The 17,773-nt window shown below is 41.0% G+C and overlaps 1 protein-coding gene across 8 annotated transcripts in view; it reads left to right on the forward strand.

The window, feature by feature from the left end:
• CNTN5 (contactin 5) overlaps nucleotides 1–17,773 on the forward strand; it is an 827,378-nt gene that overhangs the window by 190,857 nt on the left and 618,748 nt on the right. Inside the window, exon 1 of one of the 8 annotated variants that reach the window (XM_087894621.1) lies at nucleotides 1,870–2,897. The exons of the other annotated variants lie outside the window; for them this stretch is intronic. The gene's annotated coding sequence lies outside the window, so the exon portion shown is untranslated. Of the gene's footprint in view, nucleotides 1–1,869; nucleotides 2,898–17,773 lie in introns of those variants that run through there. 8 annotated transcript variants of the gene reach the window in all.

The raw sequence follows: 17,773 nt of genomic DNA on the forward strand, positions 1-17,773 counted from the left end.
TGAGCCTGGTGAGATTCGAACTTACAGTAATTGCAGACAGCTGGTGTTAATCACAATGCTTTTAGTCTGCTGAGCTACCAGGCCTGTTATTCTTCTTCTCTTCCTTACTAGTATCTATCTCTTCCCACTTATTTCTATAACCATGTTGCTTGTATCTTTCAATTTATATTGTTTATTATTAGTAACCTTGACTAACCCTAAGTGTTGTATCTTTTTATTCTTGATGAATGTATTTTATTCTCCTTATGTACACTGAGAGCATATACACCTGAGACAAATTCCTTGTGTGTCCAATCACACTTGGCCAATAAAGAATTCTATTCTATTCTATTCTATTCCATTCTATTCTATTCTATTCTATTCTATTCTATTCTATTCTATTCTATTCTATTCTATTCAACAGGAATTTGTAATAATCACAATTGAAGCAGCCAATTCTAAGGATCTTCCGAGAAACATTATTAAGTTTCTAGATTGTTTGGACAGAGACAGACAACCTTACACTAAATTGTTGACCCACAATTGGTGCCTAAAAGAGTTTCCCAACTGTAACTTTCACAAATCATTAGCAGGATTTCCAAGGAAGCAAACACATCTAAATCGTAGTTTCTAGTTTACTTCTATAAAATGATGAAAATCTTCAATACTTCTTTCCAAACCCCAGAAAGAAATAAAATATTGTGGTCCTATCCACGTAGATCCTATTCTGACCTAGGCTCCCTTAACAAGAAGGAGGCAGGAATTGATCCCTGCAAAACCTCTTTTATTTACACAACTGTAAATTTCGTTCATTCACAGTCAGCAAGGTTTGTCCAAACAGTTTTTCAAAGGAATATTTATTAATACAGACCTTATCTCACTTGGAAAGCTATACAAGGCCAAACTTGGCACAGAGTCTCTCAGAGTCACGGAATGAATGAATGGTTTCTTGCAAAAGCCCACTCCCTGTTGGCTCCTCTTTTATTTCCCATGGGAAGGGCCAATCACCTCCAAGGTGTGGCTTTACTCCCGAGTCGACCCTGCTTTCTGAGTTGTTCTTGTCTTCTGGCAGTTCTGCACATGCATGCACTGGGAATGGGCTCCAGCTGTTCCTCTGCCTCACTGCTGTCTACCTCCCTCTCTGCCTCTGTCACAGAGCCCTCGTCCGAGCTTTCACCAGCCCCCAGGACTTGCCCATGTTCCTCCCCAACCTCACTGTCCAACTCTGCTGCAAGCTCCACTGGCCACTGGTGGACCATAACAGATTCTATTCTTTTTACTCTATTATATCCATCATTTATCCATCCTTGTCTTCTCCAAAAATGCATTCTTGGTCATACACTTTGCTTACTCCAAGCCTAAGGGTGTCAAAGTCTATACATTTTTTTTCCTAGTCCAGTTCTTTAATATGACTACTGCTCACGCTGACTGGAATCGGCAGTTTTACAGTTCAATCCAAATTATTTGATTTTCCATCATGCTCGTGAGGGGAAAAAATATCTGTAACTTCTTATCCTGCCCTGAAACTGAACAAAATTCTCAACCTTCCTTATTTAAAAGCAGGGAGGTCTAAAAATAGGATTGCGTTTGAATTCACCTCAAGTTAATGAATATAACATTATTTAAATACAATTCATTTGATTACTCCCTACACTATTTATGCATAGAAGAGATCTGGCGCTCCATCACAGTCTTTGGTTAAAATGTAAACAGAATACCTTCCAGTAAGATTTTTTTTTTTTTTTTGAGATTCTAGTCTACCTAACAGCTTTATGATTTCCTGGTTGCCCCGTTATTCAAGCACTAACCATTCCCAGTCAAAATAATAAAATACAAACACAAACAATTCAAATTCAATTTTAAAATTCAAATTCAAATAATACAAATCTTCTGACCCAGCTTCCCAAATACGACAAACTCTCTGAAGTTAACTCAAAGATTCCTTTATTAGGAGTCCCAGCAGCCCCTGCAAAAAGTTTCTCTCTCACTGGAGGCTAACAAGTCCAGCTGGCCGGAAGATGAATAGTGTCTGCCACATCTGTTCATCTCCACCCCCTGCCTTTTATCCCCAGAGCTAGGGTGGGGCTTCACTAGCAGCTCTTCCTTCCCAAGGATCAGCCCATAGATTTCCACTGCTCTCCTCTCCTCTGCCTTCTACGCATCTGCATGTCAGGCACCGGACTCAGCTGTTCCTCCTCTTCCTCATCAGCCACCTCCAGACCTGGGGGCTGTTGACTCTCCATCTGAGGGCTGACAGACCCCTACCCCCCCAGGCTCCGCCTCTGTCTCTTTCTCTGTCAGCTCCATCCCCTCTTCTGCCTTGGTGCTCTCAGGTTGCCTTGATGCTGACCCTGACTCTCACAGCTCCTCCTCCTCTAATTTGGCTCCTGGAAGGGCTGGCAGCTGACAGGCCACAACACTAAATACAACTAATACAAATACAAAGATTAGCAAGTACCAGTTAGGTTTTTCTACCTGCTGGAAACAAAACCCATTCAATCAACTGTAATTTATTCCCTGGTTCCTACATTTATAGCAATGGCATTATAACCTTGACTATCTGAGTATATATATTTTTGTTCCTCTTAAAGAGTTGTGCTGCAGGAGATGCTGAACATCTGGGTGGGGAGAGAACTTGCATGCTATAATGTCGTGGAATAATTACAGGGACCATCCTCAAGGGTAAAATGTCAGAAACTGCTCTGAACACTCGGTTAGTAAATTAACCCTCAGGAGGATTCACTTGCCAAAAGAATGAAATAATCACTGGCAATGTAATCACTGTGTTGTCGGCTGCACAGTACGGCAGCAAATAGACCACGATGGCAACATGCCCCATTGCCCACAGCATTATCTTCTGAGAGGGAGCATTAATGTTTGCCTTTTACTACTCTGGATGCCAAGCTTCTACTCTGCAGGTAAAGGATGATGGCTGAAATCTGATTACGGGCAGCTTGGGGTGATTTCTTTCATTTCTCCGACAGGGAGAATATCCAGGAGAAAGAGACGAGGGTTGGTTAAGGTTATTGGAAAAAGCAGGCAGGGGATATAGAAAACAAATGCTCACTTTTCCAATACTTCATATCAAAAAATATGCAGTGGAGGGAAGGGAGGAGTAGGAAAAGAGACAGGACAAGGAGAAGAAGATACTTTAAGCTCTCTCTGGATACTCTGAGCTGAATAGGAAAAAAAAAAAAGGATTAGGGAAATTTGTGCCCTCTGGTGCATTTTGAGATGCCCAGGGTCACCACTGCTTACAATCAGACCTGCCCATTAATTTGATAATTGTGTATAAAGTTTCCTGCTTGAGTTGGGGGATGGACTAAAAGACCTCCAAGTTCTCTTCCGATTCTGTTATTCTGTTGTTCTGTGCTCCTTTTATAAACATGCCCTGGTACATTTTTAGCTCTGTAAATCTGAATACAGTTGAGGTTGTACACCAGAGAACAATTTATAACAAAAAATATGAATCAGGGGTATGCTAGGATATTCCAATGAAAAAAAAACAAAACCCTCCAAATCATTCTCCCCCACTCCCTTCCCACTTCCCAAAAGATTCCCAGCCTCCCATGAGAACCTCTTCCACCACAATATTTTCCCTAAGTCTTTGAAAAGTTTGAATGCTGTTCTCTCTTGTGCTTAGACTGTTTGTGTTGCTTAATTTTATTTTTGGTTTTGTGTAGCATTTCCTCTCTCTTTTTGTCTCAGAGTCCAGGACCAAGGTATATATCTGGGGGGGAGGGGCTGGTAGAGAGGCGTATTTTGTAACACATGCACACATGCGTGTGCACACATGCACACACACACACATTAAACTAAAAGTCTGTATGTGTAATCTTGTAGTCATGGGCATTATTTTCCCTTCCTCCCCAAACACACACACACAGAAAGGATGCTCCTGGAGATACTGTATGAATTAGTTTTCTCTAATTTAATTTCCTTTTAATGTAAATCTGCTGAATTCTTTGCTATTTCAGTACATACCCAAATTGGAAATGCTTATTTTTAAAACAGAAACCAAACAATCAGCAAATCTTACCTTGTTTTCTGATGCTTAAATGATAGAGGCAATATGTTTGCCCCCCCCTTTTTTTTTTGCTGTAAAGTCCTAATAACAGAAACATATTCTGCGTCCAAATTAACTTAATTGAAATGGATAAACTCTATATTGTTCATTAACTAAAGTTGTGTTTTATCATTATTAATTTTGAAAGAAAAAGTAATATGCCCAAAAATCTCTGCCTATGTACGTATGAGCTTAGACATACATACAATTTTTTTTTATATGATGGTGTTACGTTACTGAATGATAAGAAACCCATTGGGATCTTTGGGTCTAAAAAGATAGGGGAAAAAGAAAAAAAAAGTTTTCACACTGAAAAGTAAGTTTTTCGTTTTGTTTTTTTGTTTTTTTTAATGCCTTTTACTTTCTGTGTTACTGAGATACTGTAAAGTAAAATTTGCTGCTGTCTAACACTTTAAAGCATGTTTAGCTAAGCTGAATTTATAGCAAGCCCACCACACTGGTTTGAAATATCACTAGTTTGGGCCACATAGATATTAAACTTTTATAATATTCTAAATGGTGTAAGAATACCCAGCAATGTGTCTGCTTGTGCTGCAACTAAATTAATACCAGAGGGATTAACCTTCAGCTGTATGCAATGATTTAGATTGTAATAATTGTTATAGGAAAAGCAATTTCTATGGTGATGTTTACTAATGGGCTTACTGTATTTTTTGGAGTATAAGATGCACTTTCTCCCCCTAAAAGGGGGTGAAAATTTGGGTGTGTCTTATACACTGAATGTAGCCCCCCACCCACCCACTGGCCCCCACCCTTTGGCCTCTGCCTCCCAGCAATTTACCTCCTTGCAGCAAGCAGCAAGAAGAAGAAACAGACCGTTTCAGCTTCAGCACAGCCTAATTAGCACAAGTTGATTGTCGGTTGGATCAGCCTCCCGACCCTCAGTTGTTTCAGGCTGCAGGGATTGCCATTGCCTATTGCTGTGCGGGCCGCTGCTGCTTGCTGTGCTAATCAAGCTATGCTGAAAATGAAAATGAAACTAAAGCAGGCTGTTTGCTGTTTGCTGTTTGCTGCAACGAGGCAAAATTGCGGAGGCAGAGGCAGATTTTTTTTCTTGTTTTCCTCACCAAAAAAAGTAGGTGCGTCTTATAATCTGGAGCATCTTATACGCTGAAAAATACGGTACCTCTTTACTAATGGGATGCTCCAATTTTGGACAAAGTAGGAAGAGATTGCACTCAGGAAGAGTGGCATGTCCAAGCGTCAACTAGTCCATAAGAAATGTGAATATTCTGTGAGTAAGTTCACAGAATCACTTTATGTAGCATTCAGAAGTAGATTACAGTATAAAGCAAGTCAGGGAAAGCAAGACCTAGTGAGAAATTGGTGATGACCTTAGGGAAAACAAAAAAGTCATAATCATGGAGAGGCACATGGACTGTTAAGGATGCTATGGGGGTTAAATGCATGATCATAATGCAAGTTATGGGTAATTCAAAACAGTGGTTGCCTACAGATGGCAGAATTTTACTAACTGTCAGGTGCAAGAAGTCAGGAGCTGGGATAGAGTTCACATGTACTACAAGTTTATTTCATGCTACCTATACACAAGTATCTGGTCTACTATTTCGTGCTATTTCATGAGTGCAGTACTGCAGGCTACTTCTGTTAACTGTCAACTGCCTGCAATTTGGCAGTTCAGATCCCACCAGGCTCAAGGTTGATTCAGCCTTCCATCCTTCCGAGGTGGGTAAAATGAGGACCCAAATTGTTGAGGGCAATATGCTGACTCTGTAAACTGCTTAGAGAGGGCTGTAAAGGACTGTAAAGCAGTATATAAGTCTAAGTGCTGTTGCTACCTATACACAAGTATCTACTAATGATCAAGGGAAATAGGCACCAGATAAGAAACAGTAGATTTCAAAGATAGGCTGGATTTGGGTCTCTAATGGGAGCATAGAGACTCCAAACTTATGATGCATTTGACTCTGCCTTTGAGGTCAGTCTGATCCCCTCCTACACTAACCTTGGCTAATCTATGCATGGTTAGAATTAGTTTTTTGTCTGTTTGTTTGTTTTTTGATAACCCGAAAGTTGAAACCTAGATTGGAAAGTCAGAGCAATATCCCAGAAGAGGTTCTTGTCTACTCATTAATCTATTTCTGCCAAGATAATCATATGGATATATCTCAAGTTTTTAAGAGTTGAGTTGACTTGAGCGAATCTTTATGTAGAGATATCAGATCTTCTGAAATGGCAGATCCAAGTTGTTTACCTTAAATGTTGTTGAAAACATACACAGCAGGATTCAAGGCAGGAGATTCCTTAATATACATTCTTATTTTAAAGTTTCCCATGGTTTCTATTGAATGTTGCAATTTTGTTTTTTTTTTTTTAAATCAAACATTCTGTGGTTTCTTAGCTATGATACCTGTTCAGAAGTTAATTAAGGTCACTGATGAATTTCTCTATGTCAGGGGTGTCAAAATCATGTCGTCTTGGTGGTGTCACATGACATATTTCGACTTTTCCCCCTTCACTAAACTGGGCGTGGCCAGCACATGACGCATCTGGCCCACGGGCCACGAGTTTGACAGCCCTGCCATAGGTGATAATTTCTGATGGTGTTGAGTGGGACAAACTGGAGAGATTTCACATCCCTTTTTAGTTTAGCATGATTGTGGTGATAGTCCTAATTCAAATATATTGTACTACCATCCATATTCATCAGGTCCATCTCTAACATGTTTTTCACATATTGGGAGATTGTGAGATAGTAACTTGCTCTAAATTCTGCCAAAATGCCTAATTGCCTCCTTCTCAAAAGTGTACAGTCAGTCACCAAAAAGGAGTTCAAAAAATGAATATACATTTATAATTCTTCTTGATCCGATCACTACTTTCTTGTATGAAAATTCTGTCAGAAGGAAGATCCAAAGTTACAAAAGGGGTGGGGGGGGGAATTAAGACTTTCTTTGATCTAGTTCCATTGGATCATAGTTTTATGTACTGTATGTGCATATTTCAATTTATGTAGATGTCTCTTTGGCCGAAATGACTCAGAATTTAAAATTAGAACAATATAAATAAATGCAAAAAAAACCCCCAAAAATGAACATGTCATGAAAGAAATAAAAATGATGTCTCAGAATAAAAAAAAAACCCAAAATTAAACTGGCTTCACTAAGTTTCTATCTCCTAAATCAGAGTAACACCCAGGCATCAAGCAGTATCAAAAAGTCAGCAGGGCAGGCACCAGGGGTGGGTTCTAAAAATTTTACTACCGGTTCTGTGGGCATGGCTTATTTTGTGGGCGTGGCTTGATGGTCATGTGACAATTCTTTAGGATTTAGCAGAGGTACTGGTCTACCAGGTTTTTAACTGCTTGCAGAGCTGTACTGGTCTACCCATTTATTTTTGCAGGCACTGGTCTACTCATTTGTTTTTGGAGGCACTGGTCTACTCATGTATTTTTGCAGGCACTGGTCTACCCATTTATTTTTGCAGGCACCGGTCTACTCATGTATTTTTGTAGGCACCGGTCTACCACCAAACTTCCTTTTACCACTGATCAGTGGTAGGGCGGCCCTTTGAAGCCCCACGGCAAGAGTTTAAGCAGTTTTTTTTTCCTTATAGCCCATCAGGTGGGACTCAGGAGGCAGCAATAGATTGGGGGTGGGTCCAAATAAAAGGTAAGAATAATGCGGGGGGGCGGGGGGGCAGACCTGGTTCGATGAGGTCATATCATCACTGCTACCGGCTCAGTGGAACCGGGCAGAACCGGGAGGAACCCACCACTGGCAGGCACCAAAACCAAAAAAATACACCTCCTGGGTCACATACATCCTTTAATTGATGAGATCGTGCTCCTCCTACCTGATCTCATATTGTATCAGGTACAGTACTTGATCTATATGCTGCCCCACTCACTCAATGTCAGTGTGGTTTATGGAAGGTTTTATTGGTCTTCCTCCAGTAGTGCTTTTCACCCGGCATTAGAACTGTCCCAACCGAAGCCAGCCACAAGAAAGCACGGATTAATTCCCCAGGCAATGGCCAATTAGTCCATAACACAAACAGCAAGCTGCTCAAGCAGTCCAATAAACGAACATATAGCCTCCAGGCAATACATAAAGTACATCCACATTTGCTCACAGGTTATAGAAATTCAGAGTCCCAGGAAACACGAACGAGCATGCAGCCATGACCCACACATGTTGCTTCCAGCAACGCCTGTTGTGGCCCGTCGGCTGCCAGCAGAGCTTAACAGCAGAGTTAGATGAGGGGGAGCCTGGGCCAACTTTGGAGCCTTTGGAAGGTTCTGATAAGGAAACAGCATCAGAGGCAGAGGCTCTGTTATCGTTCCTGTGAACAATAATTAAAAGTTGAGAATAGGCAAGGTTCTAAAACAGGGTGTCAAACTTGATTTCATTGAGGGTCGCATGAGGGATGTTTTTGACCTCGGGGGGGGGGCTAAGGTGGGTGTGGCCAGGGTGGGCGTGGCCAGCTCAATGTCACTTGTGTCAGGGGCGCCTGTGGTGGCCTGAGCGCTCTGCCAGTGAAAATGGGCTCCCGAGCTCCATTTTCATCTGTGATGGCCTCCTGCAACTTTCTGCCAGCGAAAATGGAGCTTGGGAGAGCCCTCCCGAGCTTCATTTTTACTGGCAGAGGCACTGCAGGCCAGTCCTTCGCTGTTTCCAGGGCAGCCCCATGGGCCAGTTCTAAGCACCCTGCAGGCCAGATCTGGCCTCTGGGCCTTGAGTTTGACACCCCTGTTCTAAAAAGACAATATCAAAATTCAGTTGTGGCTCCCAAGAATGGGATAAATGCTGAAACATTTGTGAAACACCTTTTAGTACTTTTACAACCTTGTAAACATGCTGTGGAATGCAAGTAAATTGTGAGAAAGGCATTAATGTCACAGGTTATGCGAATTGCTTTGCTGCATATGCATTTATTCTTGTTGTATAGTTTAATCTTTCTCATGTGATAGAATCCATACAATTTCTTCTAGAAGCTCATCTTCAGACATCCTACTTCATATGTGCCACTATGCTAATGCAATTTATGTATAGCGTAAAACTGTTCTATTTCGTAAAACACAACACAATGAGTGGAGATAAAAAAAAAATACAAAGAACCATAGATTTTATAGAAAATAATAGATGATAACATAATAGTTACCAGAGCACCAAGGAATAATCTTGGTAGATCTAAGTTTTACTTTATTCTAAATCTTTAAAACAACGCACTTGTATCTGGATACAAAAGTTGGAGCTTCAAGTTGTTGAAGTTCACTACTCAGTCAGCATAATGATTTACTCATTATGCTGACTGAGTGGTGATGTATCAAGGACTTCTTTTTTTTTTTTTTTGTTCTACACAGCATTTATTGTCATTGTGGTTAGCGTAAACTATATAAATCACAAAACAATTCTTTCTGCATGGTAGTTTTCCGCCTGAAATTTGTTAACAATGCTGCATTTTAGTATAAAGTCAGGGATATATGGAGAGTTAGCTATCAATCATTGCTTTTAAGTACAGTGAGATACAAATCTTTATAATATAAATTACTTGTTACAAAAAAAAAGGACTTCTTGATGTTATGGTTATGTTGTTAATTTTCTATGTTTTAATATTATGTTATTAATTGTAAGGCATTCAGAGTTCTAAGAAATGAAGTGGCATGTTGGGTGAGTGGGTGGGTGGGTGGATGGATGGATGGATGGATGGATGGATCATTTCAGATCTTCAGACGTTGCAAACAAAAAGGTTGGATGTAGGAAAGAAGACTACGCTCACTTTACGGAAATGAATTTTGATTTGCATTTTACTGTAGAGTTACACAAATTCATTGTTTAGTTCTTTGCCGTTTCTTAATTTGCACTATAAGTATTCAATTAAAAGGCACGGTGATGCATATAGTAGGAGGGTGAACGCTGATATAAACTGTAAAAATAACAATTAAAATATAACAATTAAAAAGTTATTCAAAATGCTTTTAGGAGTTGTAAGTAGTCCTTGACTTACAACTGTCATGGAGCATGCTGTAAGTTGTGATAGTCATAAAGCAAATCACCCATGTGACCAATCAGATTTTACACCTTTGTTTGTGGTACTCATTAAACGAACTAATTGTTTCCAATGGGCCAGTTTTGCCAAAAACCAGAAGGTGTTTTTTTTTTTTTTTTTACCAAAATGGCATAAAACACTGTTATGTCACTGCAAAACACTGCAAATGGTTATAAATATGGGCTGGTTGCCAAGTATCCACAATAAGGTCATGTGACTATAAGAGGGGCCGCAGTTGGAACTTTGGGACTGGGTTGTAAGTATTCCCAGTTGTAACTCTGAATGTTTGTAAGTCGCGGACTATCTGTATCAAGAGAAATCTGCTATTATTATTATTATTATTATTTTTTGAAATGTGCATTTTCAGCCCAATGTGGAAGTGGAATGGAGAAAATGAAAACCAGTAAAACCCAAAAGTACAAATTTACCATTGTGCTACACCTGAGCTGATGCATATTTGGGCCTTCAGTCTCGAGTACTGAGTATCCACTTATGCCTATGAAACACTGCATAATGATATCCCAAAGGCAGTGGTGAAATCTAAAATTTGTTACCACCAGTTCTGTGGGCGTGGCTTGGTGGGGGAGTAATGTGGGTGTGGCCATTTTTAAAAAAACTTTTAAAACCATTTTTTCTACAACCTCTTCAGTGAAGAGGTTGTAAAAAAAATACTTTCAAAAGGCTCTGACCATCCCAGCTGAGTTGCCTGATTGGCAGAGGCTCTTTTTCTTTTAAAAGCCTCTGCCGATCAGGCAACTCAGCTGGGATGGTCAGAGGCTTTTAAAAGAAAAAAAGCCTCTGCCGATCAGGCAACTCAGCTTGGATCGTCAGAGGCTTTAAATCTTTTTAAAAAACTCTGACGATCCCGGCTGAGCTGTGCGATCATCAGAGGCTTTTTATTTTTTTACTTTTAAAAGCATTTTTTCAGCCGAAGAGGTTGTAGAAAAAATGTTTTTAAAAATTTAAAAAAAAAAGCCTATGATGATTGTGCAGCTCAGCTGGGCATGGTGGGGGGGCAGGGATTTTTGCTACCGGTTCTCTGAACCACCCGCCTCCATCGCTATCGGATCAGACGATCCAGTCCAAACCGGGAGCATTTCACCCCTGGTGCTTTTCAAAGAGGCAACTGGACGTTCTGGTTTTTCTTGAAGATGTTTCGCTTCTCATCCAAGAAGCTACTTCAGCTCTCTTCAGAAGAAGTTTCTTGCATGAGAAGCAAAATGTTTTCAAAGAAAAACCAGAAAATCCAGAAAATCTTGAGAAAGCACCTTTGGGACAACCATGACCTGGATGACTGAGAATCTCCATAGACACTGCACACCGATGAAGACAAGCTTCAATTTTTGCATGATTCGGTTTACTCAAAGGTACCAAAGGAAGACCACTCTCAAATGTACTGAGAAAACAGATCTCAGATTTCTTGGTGATTCAAACCTTCCCTGAAATCAAATCTCATCTGAGGAGGTCAGAGGTCAAGGATATTCAAATATCGCTTTGCTTGTGAAAACATGAACTGGGTTAAGTATGTCACATTCTGAAAACTAACCCCAAATACTTAATCGTTATTCAATGAAATCAGCATGTTTTAATATTCTTTCTGATTTTCTTTTATTAGTTATGGTTCATTCATCCCTCTTCCCAGGGATGGGCTCCTGGGCAGGGGTGAAATCTACTTACCTTCCCAACTGGTTTGGAAGTGCATGCGCTCTGTGTGCGCAATCGCTTCACGTGTGCACATCATGCACACGCATAGATCCTTTAAACATTCCGGAGATCGTGATGTCTATCGCCTCTTCTATGTGTGTGTGTGTGTGTGTGTGTGTGTGTGTGTGTGTGTGTGTGTTTCTCCTCTAGCCAGGTTTTCCCTACATAACCAAGGTTTTTCTGCAGCCCCAGCTCAGTAGAATCACATCTTATATCCTATATAGATCTATTTCCAGCTATTTAGGTCTCCCAACAGCAGGAAAAGCTTGCTGGCTGCTAGAAAAGAAAAAAGCCCAGAATCGAGCCCAGTCTGAGTACATGGTTTCTGAGAGAGCAAATCTGATTATTTCATTTTCAGAGATGATCTGAAACTTTAAATATTTGCACACAACAGTCCAGCTGGCTGAAACTAGAGGGGAAGAGAGAGAGAGAGAGAGAGAGAGAGAGAGAGAGAGAGAGGTGTTCAGGAAATAACAAAAGGATCAGCAATATTATCAAAGGGACATTAACAAACAGGTTAAGGGTTTTTTTTATATAATCTACATTAAGTAGAGACACAGACTCTGTCAAATAAAAGAAGAATAAAGCCTTTGCTACTTTGGGGAAGAACAATAAATGCGAACTTATGCTTAATTTGTGGAAACCTATTAAACTTTATTGCATTCTATTACAATAATCGGTAACAATAAATCTGAAAAGCCGTTATAAATAGTTTTCCATTGGAAAAACTATTTAGCTGAACTAACTTACTATTCCCCCCCGCCCCCAGAAATCAATGGTAACTTTTGTTTCTTCCATAGTCATATTTTTTTCGCCATCTATCTTCCCTCTGACTTTAGAATGTATAATTAAAAATGAGTAGAGGTTTTCATATAGGAGTGCTTCTTTTCACCCTTTTAACTTTCATTGTTACCTTAAAAAGCAATTAAAAAAAACAAAAAACCTACCTGCCTTCTGAGTTTCTCAAAGATCTGAATCTTTCCTGTGAATTTAATCTAAAACATAATGACTGCTTCTTGGTTAGTTAAAAACTTGATGTTCTGTTTTTAGTTACAGAGTATTCACATGCTTTATCAAGGTTAAAAAAGGCATTATGGTATGTAGTAGTTAAGATACTGGACAGGCACCCCAAAAGACCCAAGTTAGATTCCCTCACACACACACACACCCATACACACATAACATTCACTCTCTCTCACACACACACACATAGAGAGAACTATGGAAACTCCCTGAGTGAAATAAACAGTTTCAATCCAGCTGGACTCCAGTGGACTTCCAGTGAGCATGAAATGAAGGGAGATACCCATTGTTGTGGTCCGCCAGCAGCCTGCGGAGCTGGCAGAGGAGTTGGACAGCGATGAGGCTGAGGAAGAACATGAGCCTGTCCTGGAGGCTGGGGAAGGCCCAGATGGGGGCTCTGCGTCAGAGGCAGAGATGGGGCCAGGGCCATCGGGGAGTGATGTGCGGATTTCAGAGCCTCCAGAGGCTGACAGTAGAGAGGCAGAGGAACAAGAGGAGCCTGTTCCTAGTGCACGTATGAGAAGAGCTGCCAGAAGGCAAGAGCAGCTCAAGCAAAGAGGACAACTCGGGAGTAGGGCCAAGAGATGATTGGCCCCTCCCATAAGGCTTAAAAGACCAGCAATGGCTCTTGGCCTCTTTGCCGGAAAACAACATTGAGAGAATTGCTTCTTGTTTCACTGTATTCATTTCTTGTCGGCGTCTTCTGCTTCTGAACTTTTGCCAAGAAAAGCCTTTGGCAGTTTGCCTAATTATCCCAAGGTCAGTGATAAACTGAGGAATGGTGTTTTGAAGAATTTGCTTTAATTTAGTTTGGACTACGCTGAGAATGAGTTAATTCTCAGCTGTTCTAATAAAGTCTGTTTGTTTTCAAACTGTTTGTATTTAATACTAACTACTTGGGCCTGGGTGACAACACCCATACAGGTAATCCTCAACCTACAACCATTTGTTTAGTGACTGTTCAAAGTTACAACGGCACTGAAAAAAAGTGACTTAGGACTGTTTTTCATACTGATGACCATTGCAGCTTGGCAACTGGGTCATATTTTCGATGGTTGCAGAGTGACGTGATCCTATTTTGCGACCTTCAGCCAAACAAAGCGAATGGGGAAGCCAGATCCCCTTAACGATGTTACTAACTTAACAACTGCAGCACTTCACTTAGGCAACAAAAGTCATATAATGTGGCAAAACTCACTTAACTTGGTTAGCAATGGAAATTTTGGATTTAATTGTGGTCGTAAGTCGAGGACTACCTGTGTAAGATTCCTTGAGCAGGTAGAGAAAAGGCAAGTTATAAATTAAACGAGAAGACAAATAAATAATGAAAGCATAAAGAGGGAGCTACAAAAGTATCCAAGTACTAACTCTCCTTTAGCTGGGGAGGATACCATTCACTTAACATTCCTCAGACTAACCTACCTAGTTTTGCTAAATAAAGTGACAACTTTGTTCTGTGCTGGACCAGTTCAGTGGTGGGTTTCAGATATTGTTACCACCGTTTTGCCCCGTGCACACATGCTCGCTCGCTTCGTGCATGTGTGCACCTTCCGTGCATGCACCCGGCCTTTTGTGCATGCACTTTGCTCGCGCGCGTGCCTTCCACGCATGTGCCTAGCCTCCAAAAATGTGGCTAAATAGGACAACATAGTGCCGGGGTGGGCGGGGGCAGGCCCACCCGCGATCTCCGCTACCAGTTCAGGTGAACCGGTTTGAACTGGCTGAATACCATTTCTGGACCAGTTGTATATACATGCATAGGAATGATTCAAACAATAATATGTAGTTTATATCGAACTATATGGAACACTAATTTGGTATAGTGGTTAAGATGCCAGGCTTTAAACTGGAACTGTTACAGACATAATTTTATATTTTATATTTAGGTTTTTATTTCTACATAAATTGTCTATGTTGCCATGTTTATAGTTGTGCCATAAATATTTGAAAAAAAATATTATTTTCTGAATCTCTTATTTCACTCGATATATGATCGATGTGTAACATTAAAAGCTGCACTGAGATTTATTCTCCTTTACTCCTATATCTCCACAGATTTTTTTTTTTAAAAAAATAAGCCTTCCACTTTACCCTCTTTAAGATATTTTAGCAAGTCGCTTTTGACAGTTATGTGGAACATACATTGAAATTAAAATTAATATTTCTTCTCCTTGATAGCTCCCAAGAAAATATATACCTGGTATTATTCTTCACAACTTCAGCATCTTGAACATTCATATCTCAAACTTAAAATTTAAGATGGTCTACATGGTGCCAAGTAATACATGCCTAACTGCATCCTTGCAGCTTTTCATGGCCAGCCGTCACTATGAGGAGCAATGAATGTGCACTAACTGATCTCAAATAATGGGACATTGATTTAGAGCTGCAAGCAGATTTTTCCCATTCTACCCAGTTCTAGAGCAATTTTGCACACATCTAACCAGTTAGATATCTTAGCCACATAACGATCCAAAAATTCAGAAGGGCTTTAGCCTTAGCCAGATTCCGTACCCGCCACCCCACAAATAGTTGTTACTGAAGGAAAATACTAAAAGATCCCTGTTGTTTAATCTCTTCTTAAAAACTTCCAGTGTCAGAGCATTCACAACTTCTAGAGAAGTGGTGTCAAACTCAAGGCCCGGAAGCCGGATCTGGCCCACGGAGTGCTTAAATCTGGCCCATGGGGCCACCTTGGAAACAGTGAAGGACCGGCCCGGGATGCCTCTGCCAGCAAAAATGGAGATTGCAAGGGCCATGGGCAGCCCTCCCGAGCTCTGTTTTCACTGGCAGAGGGTTGCAGGAGGCCATCACAGGCAAAAACTGAGTTCGGGAGACCATTTTCTCTGGCAGAGCGCTCGGGCCACCACAGGTGACCCCGACATGAGTGATGTTGAGCTGGCCATGCCCACTCTGGCCCTCCAAGGTCAAACACAACCCTGATGCGGCCCTCAATGAAATTGAGTTTGACACTCCTGTTCTAGAAGCAAGTCATTTCAGTGGTTAATTGGTCTCACTGTCAGGAAATTTCTCCTTAGTTCTAGGTTGCTTTTCTCCTTGATTAGTTTCCATCCATTGCTTCTTGTCCTGCCTGCTTTGGAGAATAGGCTGGCCCCCTCTTCTTTGTGGCAAAGAATATACACCAATATATTATTGCTAAGAAGCAGGTTGTCATTGACAATCCTAACAAATACCAAACACTTCTCTTGCCCATTTTTCATTTTAGCACTTTCTAATATGACTCATCTCAGGAAATTTGATTCTTTTTTTGGTTTTCAACCAAAACTAACAATTTATATGTCTCTTATCTTGCAGGGATTTGGAGGCATTCCAGATCTCCTAGCTCTGGTTATCCAGAGATTGACCAGCTGGCAACCTGCTTAGACCCTTGACTTACATTCTGACCAGAATCATATATTTACTGTATTTAGAAAATGTACACGGCCTCCTATTTTAAATACACAACTCTGGCCATCTTACACTCACAAGTAGTCCTCATGTAGCACAAGGTGCAATTGGGATCAGCACCTTGGTTGTCAAGTGAAGCAGTAACTAAGTGAAAACACCCTTTTCCTTTGCTTTACATAAACGGGAATGTCTTTTTTTTAAAAAAAAACTCTATAACTAAACAAGTTATATGTTTAATTTAAGTAAATAAAAAATAATGTTTAAAATAATAAATTAAAAGCAAAACAAAACTAACCAAACAAACAAAAACTCACAGGGTAAACTCCATGGACCATGGGCTATCAGTTTTCTATATTTCTATGTGAGAATAATACAAAGAAAAAACAAGTTTACAATACAAACATACAGATATCGGGCTTCTTTAGCATCCTAGCTAAATGAGCCACGGTGGCGCAGTGGTTAGAGTGCAGTACGGCAGGCTACTTCTGCTGACTGTCAGCTGCCTGCAATTTGGCAGTTCAAATCTCACCAGGCTCAAGGTTGACTCGACCTTCCATCCTTCGGAGGTGGGTAAAATGAAGACCCAAACTGTTGGGGGCAATATGCTGACACTGTAAGCCGCTTAGAGAGGGTGGTAAATCTGTATATAAGTCTAAGTGCTATTGCTATTGCTAAACTCTCACGACTGGGAAGAAAAATAGCCCCTAATGGCCTTCTGCAGGGTCATAGCCATGAATCTCATGGGAGAAGCTGATCAGAAGCAGATGATACTGTTGTTATGGTCTGCCGGCGGACTGTGGAGCTGGCAGCAGAGTCGGACAGTGAGGAGTCTGGGGAGGAACATGGGCCAGTCCTGGAGTCTGGGGAAGGCTTGGACGAGGGCTCTGCATCGGAGGCAGAGATGGGGCCAGGGCCATCTGGGAGTTATGTGCTGACTCCGGAGCCTCCAGAGTCTGACAGCAGCTAGGCAGAGTAACAGGGGGAGCCTGTTCCCAGTGTGCGCATGCGCAGAGCTGCCAGATGGCAAGAACAGTTAAAGCAAAAGGGGCAATTTGGGAGTAAAGCTTGGAGTTGATTGGCTCCTCCCATAAGACATAAAGGTGGAGCAAAGGGACATGAGCCTTTGCAGGAAGCAACTTTGTTCATTCTGGTCAGTTTAAATTCTGAAGCTCCGTTTTGACTTTGTGCTCCGTTTGGCCTTGCAAAGCTAATTGGCAATTAGGTATTTGGCAGCGTTTCAAGGGAGATAAAGGTGGGTGCTTATCAGCCTTATCCCGAAAGACTCTGGCAAACTTCTGTCGGACTATTCACAAACTGCTTGGGACTCGTTACGGGCTGTGAATGAACATAATTCACGGCCGTCTCAATCAAAGAGGTTCTCTGGGACTAAAATTGTGATTTATGCTTTGTCAGGAAGCCTAGGTCAGAACAACTGTTCAATAGAGGAAACCTAGATCATGCCAACTTTCCCAAATGTGGTTAAAAGCTTTTCCCCACCCCAATCCTCAAAATGATGTATCTGGTGTATTTTTCTAAATCCTGAAAAACTGGGAACCAAAT

This window comes from Pantherophis guttatus, chromosome 5, assembly GCF_059756535.1.
Source record: "Pantherophis guttatus breed Tessera chromosome 5, ASM5975653v1, whole genome shotgun sequence".
Classification (NCBI taxonomy): Eukaryota; Metazoa; Chordata; class Lepidosauria; order Squamata; family Colubridae; genus Pantherophis; species Pantherophis guttatus.